At 42.0% G+C, this 22,081-nt stretch overlaps 1 long non-coding RNA gene across 1 annotated transcript in view; it reads left to right on the top strand.

The window, feature by feature from the left end:
- The window catches only part of LOC138357323 (uncharacterized), a 31,097-nt gene extending 10,247 nt beyond the window's left edge, over positions 1-20,850 (top strand). The window contains exon 2 of the long non-coding RNA XR_011224920.1: positions 19,992-20,850. This is a non-coding gene — a long non-coding RNA (uncharacterized lncRNA). The remainder of the gene's footprint in view (positions 1-19,991) is intronic.
- Positions 20,851-22,081: the final 1,231 nt, after the last annotated feature.

A 22,081-nucleotide genomic window follows, 5' to 3' on the forward strand; every position in this document is an offset into this window, starting at 1 on the left:
TAAATAGATGGATGAATTAATAAATAGAATAAATGGAAACAGCGAGAATGTTAACATAAACTGTGTATTTCCCGTACTCACCTAGTGGTGCTTGTGGGGGTTAAGATCTGACTCTTTGGTCCGGGCTCTCAACTGTCAATCAACTGGTGAACAGATTCCTGAGCCTACTCGGCTCAGTAGATGTATGTATGATAAATGTAGATGTATCAGATCTACATTTGAAACTGTATATGAAGTCAACCTCCACCACATCACTTCCTACTGCATTCCACCTGTCAACTACTCTGACACTGAAAAAGCTCTTTCTAACGTCTCTGTGACTCATTTGAGTACTCAGTTTCAACTTGTGTCCCCTTGTTCGCGTACCGCCAGTGTTAAACAGTTTATCTTTTTCAACATGTAAACTCCTTTGAGAATTTTATAGGTAGTAATCATATCTTCTCTTACTCTTTTTTCTTCCAGTGCTGTAAGGTGCATTTCACGCAGCCATTCCTCGTAACTCATGCCTCTTACATCTGGGACTAGCCTAGTGGCATACCTCTGAACTTTTTCCAGTTTCTTTTGCTAGACAAGGTACGGGTTCCTTGCAGGGGGGCCGCATACTCCAGGATTGGTCTTACATATGTGGTATACAAGGGTGTGAATGATTCCTTTCACAGGTTTCTGAACGCTGTTCTAATGTTTGCCAGCCAGCCTCACACACGCCGCAGATGTTATTCTTTTGATGTGGGCTTCAGGAGACAGGTTTGGTGTGATATCAACATCTAGATCTTTTTCTCTGTCCGTTTCATGAAGGACTTCTCCTATTCTGTATCCTGTGTCTGGCCTCCGTTTCCATCGCCTAGCTTTATTACCTTGCATTTACTCGGGTTCAACTTTAGTAGCCATTTGTTGGACCATTCATTCAGTTTGTCTAAGTCCTCTTGTACCCTCCTATTATCTTCCTCTGTCTTAATCCTCCTCAAAATTTTTGCATCAACAGCAAACATTGAGAGGAATGATTCTATACCTTCAGGGAGATCATTTACATATAACAGAAACAGTATAGATCCAAGGAGTGAACCCTGCAGGACTCCAATGGTGACGTCTCGCCAATCTGAGACCTCGCCCCTTACAGTGACTCGCTGTCTTCTGTTGCTTAGGTACTCCCTTATCCAATGGAGACCTTCCCTTTGACTCCCGCCTGCATCTCCAGGTTTGGCATTAGCCTCTTGTGTGGTACTGTATCAAAGGCTTTATGGCAATCCAAAAATATGCAGTCTCCCCATCCCTCTCTTTCTTGCCTGATTTTTTGTTACCTGGTCGTAGAATTCAATTAATCCTCTTAGGCAGGACTTGCCATACATGAATCCATGTTGCCATGTTGATGTTGTGTTACAAAGTTTATTCGCTCCAGATGTTCCACTAGCTTTATTCGCACAATCTTCTCCATAAGCTTTCATGATATGCAAGTTAGGGACACTGGCCAGTAGTTCAGTGCCTCCTGTCTATCCCCCTTCTTGTATATTGCGATTACATTAGCCGAATTTCAAATTTTTGCCAGTTCCCCTGTTACCAGTGATTTGTTATACATTATGGAGAGAGGTAGGCACAGTGCTTCTGCTCCTTCCCTTAGGATCAAAGGGGAGATTGCGTCTGAGCCTATAGACTTTGTCACATCCAACTCTAGCAAGAGCTTCCTTACATCTCCACTGGTAATCCCAAACTCCTCTAGTGGTACCAGGTTAACTATTCCCTTTCTTATCTCTAGAACAAGGGTGGGCAACCTTTTTGAGAGTGCGTGCAAAAATCAGCCAAGTCTCTGACACAAACTTTTTCCACGTGCCAACCATTTTTTTTTAGAACATTTTTGGTATCTCTTAAGAACTTTTTAAACTAAAAAATAATAAATTACCTCAGTGCAGTAAAACACCTTCTTCTCGGGGAGGAGGCAAGTGAGCAACTGTGAGAAACACTACGAAACAAGACTGCGAGAGAGAGTTACGAGTCTGAGATCGTCTGAACATGTGTTCATTACGGGGACTTCATGGGGGTGGGGGACTGTTAATTTCACTGGTTATATTACGGCCGTCAATGGAGAGAAGGGGAGAGCATAAGAATTCTTATCTTTCTTTAGCTTTCGAAGGTGAAGATGCTTTAGATTTAGATAGTAAAGTGAGTTTAATTAATATGCGTCAAACTGAAGTCGGGCGGCATTCAAACACATGAGGTTTAGGGGGGGGGAGATGTAGTGGGGGTTTAAATTCAATGTTTACGAAATTAATTTTTAAAGGTGGGCAGGCATGGCGTATTTTGCCTTCACAGATATGATTGTCAGTGTACACTATGGTTATGGGTGCAGCCTTTAGGTTAGAAAGGCTTATTACATAAAATATGAGCCAAAGTAAATAGAGGGGAATCATTATACATCGGCATGATCGATGACGTAAAAAAAGAAGGTAATTATGGCAACAAGATCAATTTCTTTTTCTTGAGACCTCTTTAGCTTCGTAGAGCTTAAACCTCTTCACCACCAGGACGTACATATACTGTCATGGCTTGTAAGCTTATACCCCCAAGGAAAGTAATTTTTTTTTGTCTGTGCTTAGGGTAACATGTGCTTGCATCTGTGCTTAAGGTAACCTATGCTCTTGCGTGCCAGAGACAAGTCATCGGCGTGACAAGTTTGGCACACGTGCCAGAGGTTGCCCACCCCTGCTCTAGAACTTCTCCTTGCTCTAATGTGAAGACCTCCTGGAATTTCGTATTCAGTTCCTCACACACTTCCTTGTCGTTTATAGTTAATCTGTCTGCCCCTATCCTCAGTTTCATTACCTGTTCCTTCACTGTTGTTTTTCTCCTGATGTGACTGTGCAGTATTTTGTGTTGAGTCTTAGCCTTGCTTGCTATGTCGTTTTCGTATTGCCCTCCTGCCTCTTTTCTCACCCTGACATATTCATTCCTGCCATTCTGGTATCCTTCTCTGTTCTCAAGTGTTCTGTTACTTCTAGAGTTTCTCCACGCTCTTTTACTTAGTTGCTTTGCTAGTTTACATCTCTGATTAAACCATGGGTTTCTCATCTGCATTTAATTTTTTTACCTTTTGGACTGGGACGAACTTGTCTGCTGCTTCCTTGCACTTCTGCGTGATGTAATCCATCATGTCTTGAACCGTCTTTCCCCTGAACTCTGTTTCCCATATTATATCTGTTAGGAATTTTCTTATCTCCACATAGTTTCCATTTCGGAATGCCACCATTTTGTTTTCAGTTCCCTTCTTTGAGTTCATTAACCCTTCTTCGACCAGATACTCAAATATCAGTACACTGTGACCGCTCATTCATATAATATAACTCATTTATATATATATCTCTCATATATCACACATATGATCCCACATGGTCAAATAGATGTATAGATAGGTGGATCCATACATGGAAAAGATAGATTGAAGGATTGAAAGATTTTTAAATATACAGTCCGCTTACTAAAATTAAAATTAAATATGTACTTAGCCATATAATCCCACATTGTCAAATAGATGTATAGATAGATGAATACATAGATGAATAGATAGATGGATGGATAAATGGATAAATAGAGGGATATATAGATTGATAGCTAGTTGAAAATATAAATAGATAGATAGATGGAGAGATATATGGACATTTTAATGGATGGATGCAAAGGTGAATATATAGATGGATAAATTGATGGATGGCTAGATAGTTGGCTGGAAAATTAAGAAATAGATAGTTGGTTGGAAAGATAAAGAAATAGGTAGATGGACTGGTAGACAGATGGACAGATGGAAGACAGGCAGAGCCTGACAATGCCAGGTATCCCCAGAGTGCAGAATATATATCAGGAAGCAGATTACATAATTGTTAAGGTGTCACTCGTTACAGATCATGTAAAGTGACATGTGTGGGGAATATTTACTTGTGAAAGGAATATTTATTTTAAATATTTTAGATTTCAATACCATCAGTTTCAGTTAAATATTTGTTCAATTAAATTATATTTTATTATTTGGAAAGTAGTGCACTGTATTTAAAAAAAAAACTGCACATAAATTCCTCACATATATGGGGGTATTTACATATATGAATAAGTAGTTATTTTGGTGACAGGTCGTGCCACCTATGTATAGAGATCAGATAAAAATAAGAAGCGGAGTGCCACATAGAGCCACTCCATATTAGGTCATCCGAGGTGTGAGTGGTAGCAGTCGAAAAAACAGTGAAGATAGGTATCTATTATGTACTGCTATGATCATGTTCATTTATACAGTAAAGTATGACAGTATATTTAAGTAAAAAATGAATTTATTTGTATAATAAACACACACAGGTGAGTGCCAGTTACGCCCCCACATTCCTCTATGGGACAGGTGTAAAAACAGGTTCTTCTCGGTAGGGGTGGTCCTCCACCCACCACCCTCCCTCATACTTGGTGGCCTTGGGTGAACCGTAAGAGGGACAACGCCCTCCTGCTATCTCCCTCCCCCCCTTGACTGTACCGTAAGAGGAGGGGCCCATCCTCCTAGTTGTTGTAAGTGGTTTTATTTAAGGTTATATACCTAAAAAGGAGAAAAGAAAGAACCCATATGTTTTATAGATTATATTAACAAAGTACATAGGGATTAAACATAGTCATATTGTAAGTCACCCACACCTTCATAATACTTCCTTACTAGGACCCTCCTCCGTGCCCACAGGTCCGTTGTGGGGTCTTCCTCCTCCTCCTCCCCCTGGGATGAAGATGATGACTCATCATCACCCAGAGAGTGAATGGGGTGTAGTGGCTGTTCTTCCTCAGGTATGGGACTACTGACGTCATAGGGTTCACTCTCACTGGTCGGGTGTTGTCCTTCCTCACCTTGAAGGCCAATGACGTCACCACCTTCACTCTCAGTGGACATTGCTTGGGCTGAGGCGTTTGGGTGGGAATCCGGTAGTATGTCTGGGTGACCATATGCTAGGCTAGTGTATTTATCTAGGTAAATGCGCTTATCATCAAATGCGCTTATCATCAAATGCGCTTAAACCCCTCTTAGTATTGAAGTGGTTGACATCTGTCCCCCTACGTTGGAGAAATTGCCGATCTGGAGAGCGTGCAGAGATCCTATACTGCTAGAATTCACTCAGTAAAACACCTAAACTATTGGGACCGACTAAAGAGCCTAAATCTGTACTCCCTTGAGCACAGGCGGGAGAGATATATAATAATTTACACGTGGAAAATGTTAGAGGGGCTGGTCCCAAACCTGCACACAGAAATAACATCACATGAGACCAGAAGACATGGCAGGATGTGCAGAATACCCCCGTTGAAAAGCGGAAGTGCAACAGGTACTCTGAGAGAGAACTTTATCAACATCAGAGGCCCGAGACTGTTCAACACGCTTCCGCTACACATAAGGGGCATAACTGGCCGACCCCTCACAGTGTTCAAGAGAGAACTGGATAAGCACCTCCAAAGGATACCTGATCAACCAGGCTGTGACTCATACGTCAGGCTGCGAGCAGCCGCGTCCAACAGCCTGGTTGATCAGTCAAGCAACCAGGAGGCCTGGTCGACGACCTGGCCGTGGGGACGCTAACCCCCGGAAGCTCCTCAAGGTAACCTATGTTCCTAATTTGAGAATAATGGAAAGTATTTACTACACCATTACTGTGTAGGGTCTCTTTAAAGTGGTTATGTGTTAAAGATCTTTGCACAGCGTGGTGAATACCCTTAGCGGTGATGGAATTTGAATTATCTTGCAAAAGCACACTATACATTTTGGGCTTGAGTGCCACAACTTCAAGAATGTGTCTGTCTGAAACCTCTGACTTTAAAAGCCCTAAAACACCCTTTTTAGAAGGATCATACAAGGGGTGAGTTACAGGAAAGTTACTGGTATCCATCCATGATCTAAGGGGTTCTTTCCCCATCTCGTTAAAGACATCTTCAGCAAGTAAGCTAAAAATGAAACTGTCTGCATCACTATACAGCAGTTGTACCCTATCTATATAGTGCTCCTTAAGTACCCGGTACCAAAAATGGTACAAACTGTATTTTGCTAGCTCAAGAATCTGGAACCCAATGTAATTAGGATGAGTAATTTTAATGAATGGTCTGGAACTGACGGACAATAATTTATTGTCACCTAAATGCACCATACATTTAAAGCGAGGATTCTTCACCTCACGTAAAAAGACCCTAGCTGAAGTCACTAGTTTGGTGTCGATGGCATAACGGGCTGGGTTCAGTAGTGTTTTACCGAAAACACTATTTGTTAAGAGCTTAAAAAGTGTTTTCCTATCGTTACTGGTGGAGGCATTTCTATTGTTAACGTTTGTGTTAACAAATTCTGCCATAAAATCTGACTGGCGGAACTCATAAATTGCATGTATAGTCTGTACTTCAAGATCTACCTCAATAAATAGCTGTAAAAGGTGTAGAGATATGAAATAATGTTGTTTGGGGAGATGATCACCAACCATTTTAATATATTTTTTAGGGAGATTTGTAATGTTATTTGTTTCCAGAAGTCCCCTACTAAATGGTGAGATATCCGTCATACTTATTCCCCTATGGTGTAAACAAACGGGTAGATCGTCTGTTAGTCTAGCTATTTCAGTTCTTATGTGTTTGGTGTCAATGAAGAGCCAGTACCCTTTGTTAGAAGAGAATGACTGTTCTGTCATTATCTTCCCTTCACTAATGAAGGAGTTCATCTCATCAGATGATAGTCTCCTTAGTCCCCCATAGGGCAATTTCTTAGTCAAACAACTCCCATAAAGTGAGTTGAAATCTAAATACAGTAAAAATGAAGATCTATCCTCCTGGGGGTTAAAAGATGGGTTGACATAGCGGTTGTTAGCTCTGGCGTAACTCCTAACTGCAGTTGTAAAAACCCCTTGTATGTTTTGTGACAGGAGATTGTGTAACGTCACATCTGCACTTAACTCCAACGATATTTTGCTGCTTTTCAAGAAGCAGTCGTAGGAATAGCCCGGGAGACTGCAGTAATGGGTCATTTCTAATGAATAGATATAATTTAGAATTACCCGATGGTGGGTAAAAATGTCAGCCTATAAACCAACGTCACACTTCAAATAAACAAGGAGGTAGTCTTTTAATGTCCTACACCCTGTTGACTCCCATACTAATTTAGAATGTCTATATTCATCCAAAGTTATACCTGATTTGTTTAGGGAGCTGTAAAACATTTCAATAGGGGGGAGTGTTGCATCATTAAAGCAGCTGATATTTGTGGTATATTCATAAGGGAAAAACTGCTTACCCTTTAAGAGTAGGTGGTGACTCTCTTTAGGCAAACCTTCTATCATTGAGTGAGTGAATGTTAAGGGGCTGCTTGAATCTATGTGGGTATTTGCTAGGGATGAAAGACTACCTGTAATAAAAGCCAGTGAATCGAGAAATTTAAGCTTCCTTATTTCCATCTTAAGATATTTCGTTCCCTGTCTCATGAGGATATTGCTCTTAATATTTGAACCCATGGCAAACTCCCTCAAAATTAAGCCCATGTCATAAGATATATTGTGAGCAATTAGGACTAAACTCTCTAGAGCATTCTTGTGGCGGAGGTTGCAGTAATTACATAGAGCTCCAATATAATTGAGCTTTTCCCTAAGGTGATGATGATGTTGAACCATGAAATTGGTGAGGGTAAATACCTCCTCACAAAACTAACAGTGAGTCTGTCTCGTAAAATGAACCATATCCTCAAGAGACATGTCTGTTTCATAATGGGGAAGTGTGGATCTGATAATTTCCCATTTGGTAGCAACTCGCCACATGAAATGTGTGACACTGTCCCTCCCCCCAAAATTAGTAAATTTATCAATGACAGTGTGGTTCCTATCAACAATTATATAGCTGTATGCTATAAGCCTATGTATGGCTGTAACAGAACCTAGACAATCCTCAGTGCTTAGGAAGCACTCAAAATCAAAATATCCCACATGAAAAAGGGGGTAACCTTTCCCTGTATTTTTAAAATGAAATGTGTCCCCCTCCTGAGGATAAATAATTTTCTGTGTGATGTCACAGGAGGATGTGTGGTTTGTTAGCTCTGTGGAATTTTGATATTCTGAAAGACAGTTTCTACAGAAGACTGTCTTTCGTCTGTGTCTGCGAGTAAAGTTCCGTAGGAACTTGTCAAACTCCTTAATAAGGGCCACATGAGACTCTCCCAAGAGCAATAATGGAACTATGACCGAGTACTGTCTGCTGCCACGACGGCAAAGAGAGACGTGATAGACACCGTCTGTATGTTTGTGTAATGAATACAAAAAAATGGATAGTTTATTTCTATTCTCCAATTTAGAGATATCCTCCCACGAGAGAGGGAAGGATAAATGGTCGCATTTGACCATTTTCCTAACCCTAAAGTGAGACTCTACAAGTCTCCCTATACGTCTCCATTTCCACCCTTGGTGTGATGCCAGAAAAGCAGAAATGCATTGAATAATGCATGTTCTATTGTTACCAGCAGGGTTTGGGTTGAAGACCTCATTTCGTCCCCTTAGAAAGGGGGGATAAGGGACATAATCCCCCAAACCGGACCTTACACTGGCATTACAGATGACGATTTTCAGGAAATCGACATTATAGAGTATGAAACCACTCCCTTCTGTTTCTCAAAGGAGATCCTCCAGTCGTGTAATGATATAACCCACCCAGCTATCAATAAGATTACCCACCTCCTCAAGAGTTACCAGTCTAGCAGGTGTCGTTATGAAGTGTTCCATAAAGTCATCATCTTCTGTGAGTCGGTGTTTTAAAAGTGTTACGTTCACCTCGAGAAGGATTTTTAATGATGAAGTAAAATTACCATGCCCCCCCAAGAGAATTCATGTAATTCTCTATTTCAGATATGTAATAGTCCCTAAAGTTGCTTAGGAGTCCTATAGGGTCTGTGGCGAAGGCTGTGGGAAGGAATATTCCATCCTAGAAAAGAGATCCCCCAGGGCCCCTACCCTATTAATTAAGTGGGGAGTGTCTATAACATCCTCCTCATCTGAGGAATTTTCATCACTAATTAGGCCATTATCTCGATTGTTGTCAAGAGGTCTAAGACCACTAGGACCTGCCTGAGAGATGTCACCACCATCACCACCACCATCATCATCATCATCATCATCACTCATCACTTCCTCGCCCCCCCTCCCCTCCATTTGCATTGGACTGACTAACCCCACCACCACTTAAGGGGTTATTGTCACGCTGTGCTTTGTCATGTTCCTCTCCTACCTGACCCTGTGATGTTTTTACCTGCCGCTGAATCGTTCCTGGAAAATAATAATAATAATAATAATAATAATAATAATAATAATAATAATAAAAGGCAACACCCTCCCCTATGACATAACCTCTCAAAAAAAGCTTCTTAAGAGAAATAAAGGTGGAGTGGGGTTTATTCACTCACCTTGGGAGCATGTTTGTAGATATTCAGAGGCCAAGTCCACACAGAGAGAGGTCTCACAACTATCGCAAGCGAATGTGGGGTGAGGTCTCAGAGTGGTATTACCACACACGAGACATATGAACCCATCCTATCTGGTAGGAAGGGAAGACGAGTGATGTTTACCTCCTACCAAGGAAATAGTGTATAAATATATACACTCACTCTCCCACTCTCATGAAGATAGGGGAAACCATCTAAATATTTCTCATTTTGAAATAAATATCCATAAATAAATAAATAAATAAATAAATAAATAAATAAAAAAAGGCCATACCTCCAGCACAGCTTCTCCTGAGTTCACCACTAGACTGCACACAAACAGTTTCTCCACAGAAGAGACAATTATAAGTCGTATGTATGAAGAGATGTGATGAGCCCCATCCACAAATTCTACAAATATCGCCAGCTTGCGACATCATGCTTTACCTAGAATAAATAAATAAATAAATAAATAAATATATATATATATATATATATATATATATATATATATATATATATATATATATATATATATATATATATATATATATATATATATATATATATATATATATATGTCGTACCTAGTAGCCAGAACGCACTTCTCAGCCTACTATGCAAGGCCCAATTTGCCTAATAAGCCAAGTTTTCCTGAAATAATATATTTTCTCTAATTTTTTTCTTATGAAATGATAAAGCTACCCATTTCATTATGTATGAGGTCAATTTTTTTTTATTGGAGTTAAAATTAACGTAGATATATGACCGATCCTAACCAACCCTACCTAACCTAACCTAACCTATCTTTATAGGTTAGGTTAGGTTACGTAGAAGAAAAAGCTAGGTTAGGTTAGGTTAGGTAGTCGAAAAAACATTAATTCATGAAAACTTGGCATATTAGGCAAATCGGGCCTTGCATAGTAGGCTGAGAAGTGCGTTCTGGCTACTAGGTACGACATATATATATATATATATATATATATATATATATATATATATATATATATATATATATATATATATATATATATATATATATATATATATATATATATATATATATATATATATATTGGTGTATACTGGCAGCAGGTTTTCTTTCAAACATGTTTCATTGAATATGACCGCATATTCTGTATTTATTATTTTCTGGTTTAGGGCTTCTATCCCTCTAACTATTTTCTTAGCATCAGGGCTTAATTGAAATAGGAGTTCTCCAAAACTCATTTTCGTACTTTTAAGGTGAAGAAAAGAAGTGATTTACTATAGAGTGTATTACACTTATTTGTATAATTTGCACGACGTTTCGAACCTCCATGGTTCATTCTCAAGTGAACAGATCTTACAATACTAGTTGATTTTATACCCGCATTAGGTCAGGTGATAATACAATGAAGGTGAAAACATGGGGGGATACATAAGGGATAAATGTGAGGTGAAACATAGAGGCTGCAGAAGGCTTATTGGCCCATACGAGGCATCTCCTATCCAAACACAAAGATTAATCCAGTGTAATTGGCCTGTTATGTTGGACATTGTCTTCTATGTTGGCATCGATATGTTCTTGTCTTGTCCTTACTCTCATGGTGGGTAGAGTAAATAGTTCCGTGATTTGGGTGTTCATGGTAGGTCGCTCTATTCTTATGTGAATTGCCTCAAGAATTTGTAATCTTCTTGAATCTTGGGTTTTGTCTATTATGCAAGTATTCTTGTTCAACATTTCTCTTGTTAGAGTAATGTCATGGGCTTGTCTCATGTGATTCCTAGGGGCACCAGATTGAAGATGGCATGTCAAACGCCTCGTCAGCTTGGTCGACGTCATACCTATGTACTTACATTGAAGGTTACATCCTTCGTGGGGGCAAGTGTACATGTATACAACGCTTGACTGCTGTAGAGGGTTCTCCGTCGGCTTCGGGCTGTTTTTGATAAGGAGTTCGGAAGTCTTCTTGGTTTTGTAGAATATTATCAGGTTTATGTTTTGGTTAGGAGTAGTGCTTTTTACTCCTTTACGGATTATTTCTTTCATTATTCTTTCCTCTTTTATATGTTCACTGTGCATGGTTGATTTGTAATATAATTTTATTGGGGGTGTTGTGGTTTCTGTTCTAGGTTCTGAATTATACCAACGGTCCAAGTGTCTTCTTATAGCAGCGTTTATTTCCGCGTTGCTATATCCGTTGTTCACCAATACCTGAGTTACTCTTTCAAATTCTCTACTCACGCTGCTCCATTCAGAGCAGTGGGTAAGCGCTCGACGAATATAAGCATTGAGAACACTGGCTTTGTATCTTTGGGGGCACTCGCTTCTACCGTTCAGGCATAATCCTATGTTGGTGGGCTTGGTATATACGTTGGTGCTTAAAGAGGTTCCTGTTTTTGTTATTAGTACATCCAAGAATGGCAGACTGTTATTTTCACTATTTTCATGTGTAAATCGGAGTACTGACTCTCTCTTTAGGTGTCTTTTTAGGTCAATTAGTTCATCTGAGTCTTTTACTATTACGAATATGTCATCTACATAACGGCAGTATACAGTTGGTTTTTGTCTGCTACTGAAGACTCTATCTTCGATCAAAAAAGCACTACTCCTAACCAAAACATAAACCTGATAATATTCTACAAAACCAAGAAGACTTCCGAACTCCTTATCAAAAACAGCCCGAAGCCGACGGAGAACCCTCTACAGCAGTCAAGCGTTGTATACATGTACACTTGCCCCCACGAAGGATGTAACCTTCAATGTAAGTACATAGGTATGACGTCGACCAAGCTGACGAGGCGTTTGACATGCCATCTTCAATCTGGTGCCCCTAGGAATCACATGAGACAAGCCCATGACATTACTCTAACAAGAGAAATGTTGAACAAGAATACTTGCATAATAGACAAAACCCAAGATTCAAGAAGATTACAAATTCTTGAGGCAATTCACATAAGAATAGAGCGACCTACCATGAACACCCAAATCACGGAACTATTTACTCTACCCACCATGAGAGTAAGGACAAGACAAGAACATATCGATGCCAACATAGAAGACAATGTCCAACATAACAGGCCAATTACACTGGATTAATCTTTGTGTTTGGACAGGAGATGCCTCGTATGGGCCAATAAGCCTTCTGTAGCCTCTATGTTTCACCTCACATTTATCCCTTATGTATCCCCCCATGTTTTCACCTTCATTGTATTATCACCTGACCTAATGCGGGTATAAAATCAACTAGTATTGTAAGATCTGTTCACTTGAGAATGAACCATGGAGGTTCGAAACGTCGTGCAAATTATACAAATAAGTGTAATACACTCTATAGTAAATCACTTCTTTTCTTCACCTTAAAAGTACGAAAATGAGTTTTGGAGAACTCCTATTTCAATTAAGCCCTGATGCTAAGAAAATAGTTAGAGGGATAGAAGCCCTAAACCAGAAAATAATAAATACAGAATATGCGGTCATATTCAATGAAACATATATATATATATATATATATATATATATATATATATATATATATATATATATATATATATATATATATATATATATAGCGACCAGTTCTCTTCATATATATATATATTCTCTTCACATCTCTTCATACATGCGACTTATAATTGTCTCTTCTGTGGAGAAACTGTTTGTGTGCAGTCTAGTGGTGAACTCGGGAGAAGCTGTGCTGGAGGTATGGCCTTTATTTATTTATTTATTTATTTATTTATTTATGGATATTTATTTCAAAATGAGAAATATTTAGATGGTTTCCCCTATCATCATGAGAGTGGGAGAGTGAGTGTATATATTTATACACTATTTCATTGGTAGGAGGTAAACATCACTCGTCTTCCCTTCCTACCAGATAGGATGGGTTCATATGTCTCGTGTGTGGTAATACCACTCTGAGACCTCACCCCACATTCGCTTGCGATAGTTGTGAGACCTCTCTCTGTGTGGACTTGGCCTCTGAACATCTACAAACATGCTCCCAAGGTGAGTGAATAAACCCCACTCCACCTTTATTTCTCTTAAGAAGCTTTTTTTGAGAGGTTATGTCATAGGGGAGGGTGTTGCCTTTTATTATTATTATTATTATTATTATTATTATTATTATTATTATTATTATTATTATTATTATTATTATTATTATTATTATTATTATTATTATTATTATTTTCCAGGAACGATTCAGCGGCAGGTAAAAACATCACAGGGTCAGGTAGGAGAGGAACATGACAAAGCACAGCGTGACAATAACCCCTTAAGTGGTGGTGGGGTTAGTCAGTCCAATGCAAATGGAGGGGAGGGGGGGCGAGGAAGTGATGAGTGATGATGATGATGATGATGATGGTGGTGGTGATGGTGGTGACATCTCTCAGGCAGGTCCTAGTGGTCTTAGACCTCTTGACAACAATCGAGATAATGGCCTAATTAGTGATGAAAATTCCTCAGATGAGGAGGATGTTATAGACACTCCCCACTTAATTAATAGGGTAGGGGCCCTGGGGGATCTCTTTACTAGGATGGAATATTCCTTCCCACAGCCTTCGCCACAGACCCTATAGGACTCCTAAGCAACTTTAGGGACTATTACATATCTGAAATAGAGAATTACATGAATTCTCTTGGGGGGGCATGGTAATTTTACTTCATCATTAAAAATCCTTCTCGAGGTGAACGTAACACTTTTAAAACACCGACTCACAGAAGATGATGACTTTATGGAACACTTCATAACGACACCTGCTAGACTGGTAACTCTTGAGGAGGTGGGTAATCTTATTGATAGCTGGGTGGGTTATATCATTACACGACTGGAGGATCTCCTTTGAGAAACAGAAGGGAGTGGTTTCATACTCTATAATGTCGATTTCCTGAAAATCGTCATCTGTAATGCCAGTGTAAGGTCCGGTTTGGGGGATTATGTCCCTTATCCCCCCTTTCTAAGGGGACGAAATGAGGTCTTCAACCCAAACCCTGCTGGTAACAATAGAACATGCATTATTCAATGCATTTCTGCTTTTCTGGCATCACACCAAGGGTGGAAATGGAGACGTATAGGGAGACTTGTAGAGTCTCACTTTAGGGTTAGGAAAATGGTCAAATACGACCATTTATCCTTCCCTCTCTCGTGGGAGGATATCTCTAAATTGGAGAATAGAAATAAACTATCCATTTTTTTGTATTCATTACACAAACATACAGACGGTGTCTATCACGTCTCTCTTTGCCGTCGTGGCAGCAGACAGTACTCGGTCATAGTTCCATTATTGCTCTTGGGAGAGTCTCATGTGGCCCTTATTAAGGAGTTTGACAAGTTCCTACGGAACTTTACTCGCAGACACAGACGAAAGACAGTCTTCTGTAGAAACTGTCTTTCAGAATATCAAAATTCCACAGAGCTAACAAACCACACATCCTCCTGTGACATCACACAGAAAATTATTTATCCTCAGGAGGGGGACACATTTCATTTTAAAAATACAGGGAAAGGTTACCCCCCTTTTCATGTGGGATATTTTGATTTTGAGTGCTTCCTAAGCACTGAGGATTGTCTAGGTTCTGTTACAGCCATACATAGGCTTATAGCATACAGCTATATAATTGTTGATAGGAACCACACTGTCATTGATAAATTTACTAATTTTGGGGGGAGGGACAGTGTCACACATTTCATGTGGCGAGTTGCTACCAAATGGGAAATTATCAGATCCACACTTCCCCATTATGAAATAGACATGTCTCTTGAGGATATGGTTCATTTTACGAGACAGACTCACTGTTAGTTTTGTGAGGAGGTATTTACCCTCACCAATTTCATGGTTCAACATCATCATCACCTTAGGGAAAAGCTCAATTATATTGGAGCTCTATGTAATTACTGCAACCTCCGCCACAAGAATGCTCTAGAGAGTTTAGTCCTAATGCTCACAATATATCTTATGACATGGGCTTAATTTTGAGGGAGTTTGCCATGGGTTCAAATATTAAGAGCAATATCCTCATGAGACAGGGAACGAAATATCTTAAGATGGAAATAGGGAAGCTTAAATTTCTCGATTCACTGGCTTTTATTACAGGTAGTCTTTCATCCCTAGCAAATACCCACATAGATTCAAGCAGCCCCTTAACATTCACTCACTCAATGATAGAAGGTTTGCCTAAAGAGAGTCACCACCAACTCTTAAAGGGTAAGCAGTTTTTCCCTTATGAATATACCACAAAAATCAGCTGCTTTAATGATGCAACACTCCCCCCTATTGAAATGTTTTACAGCTCCCTAAACAAATCAGGTATAACTTTGGATGAATATAGACATTCTAAATTAGTATGGGAGTCAACAGGGTGTAGGACATTAAAAGACTACCTCCTTGTTTATTTGAAGTGTGACGTTGGTTTATAGGCTGACATTTTTACCCACCATCGGGTAATTCTAAATTATATCTATTCATTAGAAATGACCCATTACTGCAGTCTCCCGGGCTATTCCTACGACTGCTTCTTGAAAAGCAGCAAAATATCGTTGGAGTTAAGTGCAGATGTGACGTTACACAATCTCCTGTCACAAAACATACAAGGGGTTTTTACAACTGCAGTTAGGAGTTACGCCAGAGCTAACAACCGCTATGTCAACCCATCTTTTAACCCCCAGGAGGATAGATCTTCATTTTTACTGTATTTAGATTTCAACTCACTTTATGGGAGTTGTTTGACTAAGAAATTGCCCTATGGGGGACTAAGGAGACTATCATCTGATGAGATGAACTCCTTCATTAGTGAAGGGAAGATAATGACAGAACAGTCATTCTCTTCTAACAAAGGGTACTGGCTCTTAATTGACACCAAACACATAAGAACTGAAATAGCTAGACTAACAGACGATCTACCCGTTTGTTTACACCATAGGGGAATAAGTATGACGGATATCTCACCATTTAGTAGGGGACTTCTGGAAACAAATAACATTACAAATCTCCCTAAAAAATATATTAAAATGGTTGGTGATCATCTCCCCAAACAACATTATTTCATATCTCTACACCTTTTACAGCTATTTATTGAGGTAGATCTTGAAGTACAGACTATACATGCAATTTATGAGTTCCGCCAGTCAGATTTTATGGCAGAATTTGTTAACACAAACGTTAACAATAGAAATGCCTCCACCAGTAACGATAGGAAAACACTTTTTAAGTTCTTAACAAATAGTGTTTTCGGTAAAACACTACTGAACCCAGCCCGTTATGCCATCGACACCAAACTAGTGACTTCAGCTAGGGTCTTTTTACGTGAGGTGAAGAATCCTCGCTTTAAATGTATGGTGCATTTAGGTGACAATAAATTATTGTCCGTCAGTTCCAGACCATTCATTAAAATTACTCATCCTAATTACATTGGGTTCCAGATTCTTGAGCTAGCAAAATACAGTTTGTACCATTTTTGGTACCGGGTACTTAAGGAGCACTATATAGATAGGGTACAACTGCTGTATAGTGATGCAGACAGTTTCATTTTTAGCTTACTTGCTGAAGATGTCTTTAACGAGATGGGGAAAGAACCCCTTAGATCATGGATGGATACCAGTAACTTTCCTGTAACTCACCCCTTGTATGATCCTTCTAAAAAGGGTGTTTTAGGGCTTTTAAAGTCAGAGGTTTCAGACAGACACATTCTTGAAGTTGTGGCACTCAAGCCCAAAATGTATAGTGTGCTTTTGCAAGATAATTCAAATTCCATCACCGCTAAGGGTATTCACCACGCTGTGCAAAGATCTTTAACACATAACCACTTTAAAGAGACCCTACACAGTAATGGTGTAGTAAATACTTTCCATTATTCTCAAATTAGGAACGTAGGTTACCTTGAGGAGCTTCCGGGGGTTAGCGTCCCCACGGCCAGGTCGTCGACCAGGCCTCCTGGTTGCTGGACTGATCAACCTGGCTGTTGGACGCGGCTGCTCGCAGCCTGACGTATGAGTCACAGCTTGGTTGATCAGGTATCCTTTGGAGGTGCTTATCCAGTTCTCTCTTGAACACTGTGAGGGGTCGGCCAGTTATGCCCCTTATGTGTAGCGGAAGCGTGTTGAACAGTCTCGGTCCTCTGATGTTGATAAAGTTCTCTCTCAGAGTACCTGTTGCACTTCCGCTTTTCAATGGGGGTATTCTGCACATCCTGCCATGTCTTCTGGTCTCATGTGATGTTATTTCTGTGTGCAGGTTTGGGACCAGCCCCTCTAACATTTTCCACGTGTAAATTATTATATATCTCTCCCGCCTGTGCTCAAGGGAGTACAGATTTAGGCTCTTTAGTCGGTCCCAATAGTTTAGGTGTTTTACTGAGTGAATTCTAGCAGTATAGGATCTCTGCACGCTCTCCAGATCGGCAATTTCTCCAACGTAGGGGGACAGATGTCAACCACTTCAATACTAAGAGGGGTTTAAGCGCATTTGATGATAAGCGCATTTACCTAGATTAATACACTAGCCTAGCATACGGTCACCCAGACATACTACCGGATTCCCACTCAAACGCCTCAGCCCAAGGAATGTCCACTGAGAGTGAAGGTGGTGACGTCATTGGCCTTCAAGGTGAGGAAGGACCACACCCGACCAGTGAGAGTGAACCCTATGACGTCAGTAGTCCCATACCTGAGGAAGAACAGCCACTACACCCCATTCACTCTCTGGGTGATGATGAGTCATCATCTTCATCCCAGGGGGAGGAGGAGGAAGACCCCACAACGGACCTGTGGGCACGGAGGAGGGTCCTAGTAAGGAAGTATTATGAAGGTGTGGGTGACTTACAATATGACTATGTTTAATCCCTATGTACTTTGTTAATATAATACACCCACCTGGTGCTTGTGCCTCCACATCCCCCTGTTGCTGGTGTTACCCACACCCACCTGTTGCTGGTGCCCCCCACACCCAACTGTTGATTCTGCCCTCACACCCAACTGTTGCTAGTGCCCCCACACCCATCTGTTGCTGGTGCCCCCCACAACCACCTGTTACTGGTGCCCCCCACACCCGCCTGTTGCTAGTGCCTCCACACCCACCTGTTTCTGGTGCCCCCACACCCACCTGGTGCTAGTGCCTCCACACCTACCTGTTGCTGTGGCCCCCACATCCACCTGTTGCTGGTGCCCCCCACACCCACCTGTTGCTGGTGCCACCGCACCCAACTGTTGCTGTTGCCCACACACCCACCTGTTGCTGGTGCCCCCCACACCCACCTGTTGCTGGTGCCCCTCACACCAACCTGTTGCTAGTGCATTTACACCCACCTGTTTCTGGTCCCCCTCACCCACCTGGTGCTAATGCCTATAGACACCCAGCTGTAGCAGGTGCCCCCCACACCCACCTTTTGTTGGTGCCCCAACACCCAGGTGTTTCTAGTGCCCCAATATCCATCTGTTGCTGGTGCCCCCACACCCACCTGTTGCTAGTGCCACACACACCCACCTGTTGCTGGTGCCTCCCACACCCACCAGTTGCTGGTGCCCACCACACCCACCTGTTGCTGGTGCCCCCCCAAACCCACCTGGTGCTGGTGCATCCACACCCACCTGTTGCTGTTGCCCCAACACCCACCTGTTGCTGGTGCCACCCACACCCACCTGTTTTTTGTGAGCCCCACACCCACTTGTTGTTGGTGCTCCCTACTGTTATGATCTCAGCCTACAGGAGAAACGAGTCTCCCTCCTTGAGAGTTATTCAGGAAGCCTGACCTGATTAGAAGGTCTAGCAAATATTGAGGTGATAACCCATATGAAAAATAGCATGGTGGATGCAATGGACAGTTTAAGATTATGGGCAGTAAGTAAGGAAATAGATAAATGACTGGCTAGGAGATGTGGACATTTTGCTGGTGGCGTGAGGCTCGCTTCTGGAGGGGCTTTGACCTCACTTTAGTGCCAGACATCGCAGGGGAAAGCCGCGCTCCGTTGAGCTCCCGTCAGAAGGGAACCCCTAGTGATATATCTCGAAGAGAAAAGAAGTGTGCAGACGTGCCAGCTGTGGAACTGAGCTGAGAACGTTGTGGTCTCAAGTCTTGGACGGCGAGGAGAGTTTAATAAGCTGCTCAGAGGCATTTTCGTGGGCTGTGTGGAGCGCCCTGACCAGACGGCCTCAGAGGGAGAGCGCCCTCGACTAGACAATCTGTGGTAAGCACGATATAAGCCAGTTCATAGTGATTGCTTGTAGTTGGTCGTGTGCCCAGCGACAGTAGCAATGTTTATTGATAAGTTAGACATGTTTTACTAAGGCAGAAAGCCTGAAATAAGAGAGTGGAGAGGAAGGAACACGGAGCGACGTCCGTCCCCCTCTGAGCGCTGGCGGGCAACTGAGGGAGCCCGGCTCCTGACGGTGAAGGACCCTCCCTGAGTGAGGAGGCCCGACGGGCGAGGTGGAGTATGGACCCGCCCAAAACGGGGGAGTCCACTCTCGCTGTATGTAGAGGACAGATAGAGGTTTGAGGCAAACATATTGTGTGATTATTTGCGTTTATGTGTTAAAGGGGAAACAATTTTATTGGAGTGTCGATGGGTTGCAGGTTTGTCTTTGGGGAAGAAGTTGCTGAGAACTTCGATGCCAGCACAGATGAAGTAGTTGATGAGACTCCAAGGAAGTGGAGGCGAGGACCTCGAGCTGTGAGGAGAAGCAGTGAAGAGGAGTGTCACGTACTTCTGTAGAGGTGGTGAAGCACCATAGTTGCTCGAGGAAACTTCATGGTGTAGCAGCCAAGAGAGCTGTGGAGGAACCTAGCAGAAGTAGTAGAGCACCATAGTTGCTCAAGGAAAACTTCATGGTAGCAGCCTGGAGGAGCTGCAGAAGATCCTGGTAGTTAAGCCCACAAGAACCTGAAGATATCAGGGTAGTGAACTTCCAGAGGTGGAAGAGAAGTTCTGGTGGATTACTTGTAGGGAGTTGATAGTGTTTAGTTGTCATTAGCGTGCAAGACGCAGTGAGAGGTGAGTGATTGTTGGCATTCTTATGTCAAGGAGTGTTTTACACTGAAGTTTAGAGTTACAGTCGTAGGCTGGATTACCTACAGATGTATGCGTTCTAGGACTGATAGAGTGATCGATTGATCATTGTTGTGTATCAATGAACATTTATACTGATATATGTTATTGCATTCAAATGCTGATTTTCTTTGTACACATTTATAGATACATATATATATTCTCTTGCTGATGGTGCAACAGTGTATGTAGACTTGATCAACTTGAGGAGGTTGATAGTATCAGGTGGTGAACCAGGAGATAGGATACCACTTGATAAGCTGATGATAGAGTTCTGATGGTATTGGAGAGCTACCTGATTGTAATAGTATAGAGTATAGGATTCATTATTATTATATGTGTATTTGTATTGTGTATGTGCTCTGTCCAGTAAATGTATTAAAATTTGCTGGTATTTGACCTTGTCCTAGTGAGGCTTCCCATGAAATAGTACAGAAGGAGAAAGAGAGAGAAAGAACCAAGAACCACTGCTGTGGACAGGGTAGAAGGTAATACTAATAAGTCAAAGAGGGATTAAGTAGATCATATCACCTAAGGAGAGAGTGGGGAGTCACAGCGGCTCGCGTAGGTGTGTGCACGTGACATCGAGGCTAAGTGTTGGAGCCGCATCCCCTAAATGTGTGACGTTGAGCCCCTCTCCAATAATAATAATAATAATAATATTTTATTTAGGTAAGGTACATACATACAATAAATTTTTACAAAGATTGGTTGACTTATTGGTAGAACTAGTACATACAATGCCTAAAGCCACTATTACGCAAAGCGTTTCGGGCATAAAAAGGGCCAGGGCCAGAAGCGCCTAGTGTGATCTCCAAGCGAGGTATAAGCACTTTACCGAGTTATGGGTTGGGTTGTCTGCAAAGGAGGAACAACGACGACAACACCAACCAACCCACAAACACTCTATAATACTACTCCCACCTGTTGCTGGTGCCCCCACACCCACCTGTTACTGTTGCCCCCACACCTACCTGTTGCTGGTGCCCACCACACCCACCTGTTGTTGGTGCCACCACACCCAACTGTCGCTGGTGCCCCCACACCCACCTGTTGCTGTTGCCCCAACACCCACCTGTTGCCACCCACACCCAACTGTTGCTGGTGGCCCCATACCCACCTGCTGCTGGTGCCCCCACACCCACCTGCTGCTGGTGCCCCCCACATCCACCTGTTGCTGGTGCCACCACACCCACCTGTTTCTGGTGCCCCCACACCCACCTTGTGCTGGTGCCTCCACACCCACCTGTTGCTGTTTCCCCCACACCAACCTGTTGCTGGTGCCCCCCACACCCACCTGTTGCTAGTGCTTTTACACCCACCTGTTTCTGGTGCCCCCCACACCCACCTGTTGCTAGTGCCTCCACACCCACCTGTTTCTGGTGCCCCCACACCCACCTGGTGCTTGTGCCTCCACATCCCCCTGTTGCTGGTGCCCCCCACATCCACCTGTTGCTGGTGCCCCACACACCCACCTGTTGCTAGTGCCTTTACACCCACCTAATCTGGTGCCCCCACACCCACCTGGTGCTGGTGCCTAGACACCCAGCTGTTGCTGGTGCCTCTCACACCCACCTGTTGCTGGTGCCACCACACCCAATTGTTGCTGTTGCCCCCA

This window comes from Procambarus clarkii, chromosome 77 (genome assembly GCF_040958095.1).
Source record: "Procambarus clarkii isolate CNS0578487 chromosome 77, FALCON_Pclarkii_2.0, whole genome shotgun sequence".
Classification (NCBI taxonomy): Eukaryota; Metazoa; Arthropoda; class Malacostraca; order Decapoda; family Cambaridae; genus Procambarus; species Procambarus clarkii.